The sequence below is a fragment of the Atractosteus spatula genome, unplaced genomic scaffold, assembly GCF_055471065.1.
Source record: "Atractosteus spatula isolate fAtrSpa1 unplaced genomic scaffold, fAtrSpa1.hap1 Scaffold_65, whole genome shotgun sequence".
NCBI classification, from domain to species: Eukaryota; Metazoa; Chordata; class Actinopteri; order Semionotiformes; family Lepisosteidae; genus Atractosteus; species Atractosteus spatula.
In genome coordinates this window covers 84,001-90,000 of record NW_028296896.1, presented here as the reverse complement: position 1 = coordinate 90,000, position 6,000 = coordinate 84,001, and the positions used below count along the sequence as shown (strand labels likewise).

General features: G+C 62.8%; 6 non-coding genes across 6 annotated transcripts; all 6 read right to left on the bottom strand.

The window, feature by feature from the left end:
- Window positions 1-508: 508 nt before the first annotated feature.
- LOC148805888 (U2 spliceosomal RNA) lies at window positions 509-699 on the bottom strand. Its single transcript, XR_016089854.1, has one exon. It is a non-coding gene; the product is annotated as a U2 spliceosomal RNA (small nuclear RNA).
- A 793-nt stretch (window positions 700-1,492) lies between these two features.
- Window positions 1,493-1,683, bottom strand: LOC148805887 (U2 spliceosomal RNA). The gene has a single exon (XR_016089853.1). It is a non-coding gene; the product is annotated as a U2 spliceosomal RNA (small nuclear RNA).
- Window positions 1,684-2,472: 789 nt separating this feature from the next.
- On the bottom strand, window positions 2,473-2,663 carry LOC148805886 (U2 spliceosomal RNA). The gene has a single exon (XR_016089852.1). It is a non-coding gene; the product is annotated as a U2 spliceosomal RNA (small nuclear RNA).
- A 789-nt stretch (window positions 2,664-3,452) lies between these two features.
- On the bottom strand, window positions 3,453-3,643 carry LOC148805885 (U2 spliceosomal RNA). The gene has a single exon (XR_016089967.1). It is a non-coding gene; the product is annotated as a U2 spliceosomal RNA (small nuclear RNA).
- A 791-nt stretch (window positions 3,644-4,434) lies between these two features.
- Window positions 4,435-4,625, bottom strand: LOC148805884 (U2 spliceosomal RNA). Its single transcript, XR_016089966.1, has one exon. It is a non-coding gene; the product is annotated as a U2 spliceosomal RNA (small nuclear RNA).
- A 785-nt stretch (window positions 4,626-5,410) lies between these two features.
- Window positions 5,411-5,601, bottom strand: LOC148805883 (U2 spliceosomal RNA). The gene has a single exon (XR_016089965.1). It is a non-coding gene; the product is annotated as a U2 spliceosomal RNA (small nuclear RNA).
- Window positions 5,602-6,000: the final 399 nt, after the last annotated feature.

Here is a 6,000-nt window from a genome sequence, read left to right as displayed (position 1 = left end):
AGTGAGCTGCAAGCGAAAGCGGACCGTCGGCACCTGCGGGCAGAGGCAAGGGGCAGCGCTCTCTCGGGAGGGACGGGGACACACACACACCTGCCTGCCTGCCGAAAAAAAGAAAGAAAAGGTGTATATACTAAGTTTTTTGGAGGGAAAACGGCCGGCTGTCGAAAGGGGCCCGCCTGCAAGGACGGGGACACACACACACACACACACACACACACACACACACACACACACACACACACACACAAGCCACGCCTGCCTCCCTGGAAAAAGGAGGAAAAAACTAAGTTTTTTGGAGGGAAAACGCACGGGAGCCGAAAAGGGGGCCGGCCTGCTTGCCGAGAGAGTCGAGGCGCGGGAAAGTGCACGGAGGGAGCACGGGAACGGGGAGGGGGAGAGAGAGAGACACAGAGACACACAGATGGACGAGAGACGAGACCGGAGAGGAAGGAGCTCCGGTCCACCTCGCTTGCTTGCTAGCTACGTCTGTCTTTTCACCGCTGAGAGAAGGTAGTGCACCGTTCCCGGAGGCGCTGCAATACCGGGCCGATGCGTGGAGAGGACGGAGCAAGCTCCTGATCCAGCTCCCTGTTCCAAAAATCCGTTTAATATGTGGTCCCCCGATGGGGGACGTATCAGATATTAAACTGATAAGAACAGATACTACACTTGATCTTAGCCAAAAGGCCGAGAAGCGATGCCCGACGCCGGCCTTGGGCGGGCGCGCGGGCGTCCGGCTGGCGCGCAGCGGCGCAGGCCGACGCCTCTGGAGCCCGGTCCGCACGCGGCTGCCGGCCGCCCGGACTCCGCTCTCCCCCTCTCTTGCCTGCCTGCTTGCTCGCCTGCCTGCCCGCCAGTCCCGGGCGGGGGCCCTGCTCTTTGATCTCCTGTCAACGGCCCGACAACGACCGCAGCCGCGGGGGGCGCCAGCCGGCCGGCCTCCTTAGCTTAGGCCCCTCCCACCAGCAGCAGCCGTGCCGAGTGAGCTGCAAGCGAAAGCGGACCGTCGGCACCTGCGGGCAGAGGCAAGGGGCAGCGCTCTCTCGGGAGGGACGGGGACACACACACACCTGCCTGCCTGCCGAAAAAAAGAAAGAAAAGGTGTATATACTAAGTTTTTTGGAGGGAAAACGGCCGGCTGTCGAAAGGGGCCCGCCTGCAAGGACGGGGACACACACACACACACACACACACACACACACACACACACACACACACACACACACACACAAGCCACGCCTGCCTCCCTGGAAAAAGGAGGAAAAAACTAAGTTTTTTGGAGGGAAAACGCACGGGAGCCGAAAAGGGGGCCGGCCTGCTTGCCGAGAGAGTCGAGGCGCGGGAAAGTGCACGGAGGGAGCACGGGAACGGGGAGGGGGAGAGAGAGAGACACAGAGACACACAGATGGACGAGAGACGAGACCGGAGAGGAAGGAGCTCCGGTCCACCTCGCTTGCTTGCTAGCTACGTCTGTCTTTTCACCGCTGAGAGAAGGTAGTGCACCGTTCCCGGAGGCGCTGCAATACCGGGCCGATGCGTGGAGAGGACGGAGCAAGCTCCTGATCCAGCTCCCTGTTCCAAAAATCCGTTTAATATGTGGTCCCCCGATGGGGGACGTATCAGATATTAAACTGATAAGAACAGATACTACACTTGATCTTAGCCAAAAGGCCGAGAAGCGATGCCCGACGCCGGCCTTGGGCGGGCGCGCGGGCGTCCGGCTGGCGCGCAGCGGCGCAGGCCGACGCCTCTGGAGCCCGGTCCGCACGCGGCTGCCGGCCGCCCGGACTCCGCTCTCCCCCTCTCTTGCCTGCCTGCTTGCTCGCCTGCCTGCCCGCCAGTCCCGGGCGGGGGCCCTGCTCTTTGATCTCCTGTCAACGGCCCGACAACGACCGCAGCCGCGGGGGGCGCCAGCCGGCCGGCCTCCTTAGCTTAGGCCCCTCCCACCAGCAGCAGCCGTGCCGAGTGAGCTGCAAGCGAAAGCGGACCGTCGGCACCTGCGGGCAGAGGCAAGGGGCAGCGCTCTCTCGGGAGGGACGGGGACACACACACACCTGCCTGCCTGCCGAAAAAAAGAAAGAAAAGGTGTATATACTAAGTTTTTTGGAGGGAAAACGGCCGGCTGTCGAAAGGGGCCCGCCTGCAAGGACGGGGACACACACACACACACACACACACACACACACACACACACACACACACACACACACAAGCCACGCCTGCCTCCCTGGAAAAAGGAGGAAAAAACTAAGTTTTTTGGAGGGAAAACGCACGGGAGCCGAAAAGGGGGCCGGCCTGCTTGCCGAGAGAGTCGAGGCGCGGGAAAGTGCACGGAGGGAGCACGGGAACGGGGAGGGGGAGAGAGAGAGACACAGAGACACACAGATGGACGAGAGACGAGACCGGAGAGGAAGGAGCTCCGGTCCACCTCGCTTGCTTGCTAGCTACGTCTGTCTTTTCACCGCTGAGAGAAGGTAGTGCACCGTTCCCGGAGGCGCTGCAATACCGGGCCGATGCGTGGAGAGGACGGAGCAAGCTCCTGATCCAGCTCCCTGTTCCAAAAATCCGTTTAATATGTGGTCCCCCGATGGGGGACGTATCAGATATTAAACTGATAAGAACAGATACTACACTTGATCTTAGCCAAAAGGCCGAGAAGCGATGCCCGACGCCGGCCTTGGGCGGGCGCGCGGGCGTCCGGCTGGCGCGCAGCGGCGCAGGCCGACGCCTCTGGAGCCCGGTCCGCACGCGGCTGCCGGCCGCCCGGACTCCGCTCTCCCCCTCTCTTGCCTGCCTGCTTGCTCGCCTGCCTGCCCGCCAGTCCCGGGCGGGGGCCCTGCTCTTTGATCTCCTGTCAACGGCCCGACAACGACCGCAGCCGCGGGGGGCGCCAGCCGGCCGGCCTCCTTAGCTTAGGCCCCTCCCACCAGCAGCAGCCGTGCCGAGTGAGCTGCAAGCGAAAGCGGACCGTCGGCACCTGCGGGCAGAGGCAAGGGGCAGCGCTCTCTCGGGAGGGACGGGGACACACACACACCTGCCTGCCTGCCGAAAAAAAGAAAGAAAAGGTGTATATACTAAGTTTTTTGGAGGGAAAACGGCCGGCTGTCGAAAGGGGCCCGCCTGCAAGGACGGGGACACACACACACACACACACACACACACACACACACACACACACACACACACACACAAGCCACGCCTGCCTCCCTGGAAAAAGGAGGAAAAAACTAAGTTTTTTGGAGGGAAAACGCACGGGAGCCGAAAAGGGGGCCGGCCTGCTTGCCGAGAGAGTCGAGGCGCGGGAAAGTGCACGGAGGGAGCACGGGAACGGGGAGGGGGAGAGAGAGAGACACAGAGACACACAGATGGACGAGAGACGAGACCGGAGAGGAAGGAGCTCCGGTCCACCTCGCTTGCTTGCTAGCTACGTCTGTCTTTTCACCGCTGAGAGAAGGTAGTGCACCGTTCCCGGAGGCGCTGCAATACCGGGCCGATGCGTGGAGAGGACGGAGCAAGCTCCTGATCCAGCTCCCTGTTCCAAAAATCCGTTTAATATGTGGTCCCCCGATGGGGGACGTATCAGATATTAAACTGATAAGAACAGATACTACACTTGATCTTAGCCAAAAGGCCGAGAAGCGATGCCCGACGCCGGCCTTGGGCGGGCGCGCGGGCGTCCGGCTGGCGCGCAGCGGCGCAGGCCGACGCCTCTGGAGCCCGGTCCGCACGCGGCTGCCGGCCGCCCGGACTCCGCTCTCCCCCTCTCTTGCCTGCCTGCTTGCTCGCCTGCCTGCCCGCCAGTCCCGGGCGGGGGCCCTGCTCTTTGATCTCCTGTCAACGGCCCGACAACGACCGCAGCCGCGGGGGGCGCCAGCCGGCCGGCCTCCTTAGCTTAGGCCCCTCCCACCAGCAGCAGCCGTGCCGAGTGAGCTGCAAGCGAAAGCGGACCGTCGGCACCTGCGGGCAGAGGCAAGGGGCAGCGCTCTCTCGGGAGGGACGGGGACACACACACACCTGCCTGCCTGCCGAAAAAAAGAAAGAAAAGGTGTATATACTAAGTTTTTTGGAGGGAAAACGGCCGGCTGTCGAAAGGGGCCCGCCTGCAAGGACGGGGACACACACACACACACACACACACACACACACACACACACACACACACACACACACACAAGCCACGCCTGCCTCCCTGGAAAAAGGAGGAAAAAACTAAGTTTTTTGGAGGGAAAACGCACGGGAGCCGAAAAGGGGGCCGGCCTGCTTGCCGAGAGAGTCGAGGCGCGGGAAAGTGCACGGAGGGAGCACGGGAACGGGGAGGGGGAGAGAGAGAGACACAGAGACACACAGATGGACGAGAGACGAGACCGGAGAGGAAGGAGCTCCGGTCCACCTCGCTTGCTTGCTAGCTACGTCTGTCTTTTCACCGCTGAGAGAAGGTAGTGCACCGTTCCCGGAGGCGCTGCAATACCGGGCCGATGCGTGGAGAGGACGGAGCAAGCTCCTGATCCAGCTCCCTGTTCCAAAAATCCGTTTAATATGTGGTCCCCCGATGGGGGACGTATCAGATATTAAACTGATAAGAACAGATACTACACTTGATCTTAGCCAAAAGGCCGAGAAGCGATGCCCGACGCCGGCCTTGGGCGGGCGCGCGGGCGTCCGGCTGGCGCGCAGCGGCGCAGGCCGACGCCTCTGGAGCCCGGTCCGCACGCGGCTGCCGGCCGCCCGGACTCCGCTCTCCCCCTCTCTTGCCTGCCTGCTTGCTCGCCTGCCTGCCCGCCAGTCCCGGGCGGGGGCCCTGCTCTTTGATCTCCTGTCAACGGCCCGACAACGACCGCAGCCGCGGGGGGCGCCAGCCGGCCGGCCTCCTTAGCTTAGGCCCCTCCCACCAGCAGCAGCCGTGCCGAGTGAGCTGCAAGCGAAAGCGGACCGTCGGCACCTGCGGGCAGAGGCAAGGGGCAGCGCTCTCTCGGGAGGGACGGGGACACACACACACCTGCCTGCCTGCCGAAAAAAAGAAAGAAAAGGTGTATATACTAAGTTTTTTGGAGGGAAAACGGCCGGCTGTCGAAAGGGGCCCGCCTGCAAGGACGGGGACACACACACACACACACACACACACACACACACACACACACACACACACACAAGCCACGCCTGCCTCCCTGGAAAAAGGAGGAAAAAACTAAGTTTTTTGGAGGGAAAACGCACGGGAGCCGAAAAGGGGGCCGGCCTGCTTGCCGAGAGAGTCGAGGCGCGGGAAAGTGCACGGAGGGAGCACGGGAACGGGGAGGGGGAGAGAGAGAGACACAGAGACACACAGATGGACGAGAGACGAGACCGGAGAGGAAGGAGCTCCGGTCCACCTCGCTTGCTTGCTAGCTACGTCTGTCTTTTCACCGCTGAGAGAAGGTAGTGCACCGTTCCCGGAGGCGCTGCAATACCGGGCCGATGCGTGGAGAGGACGGAGCAAGCTCCTGATCCAGCTCCCTGTTCCAAAAATCCGTTTAATATGTGGTCCCCCGATGGGGGACGTATCAGATATTAAACTGATAAGAACAGATACTACACTTGATCTTAGCCAAAAGGCCGAGAAGCGATGCCCGACGCCGGCCTTGGGCGGGCGCGCGGGCGTCCGGCTGGCGCGCAGCGGCGCAGGCCGACGCCTCTGGAGCCCGGTCCGCACGCGGCTGCCGGCCGCCCGGACTCCGCTCTCCCCCTCTCTTGCCTGCCTGCTTGCTCGCCTGCCTGCCCGCCAGTCCCGGGCGGGGGCCCTGCTCTTTGATCTCCTGTCAACGGCCCGACAACGACCGCAGCCGCGGGGGGCGCCAGCCGGCCGGCCTCCTTAGCTTAGGCCCCTCCCACCAGCAGCAGCCGTGCCGAGTGAGCTGCAAGCGAAAGCGGACCGTCGGCACCTGCGGGCAGAGGCAAGGGGCAGCGCTCTCTCGGGAGGGACGGGGACACACACACACCTGCCTGCCTGCCGAAAAAAAGAAAGAA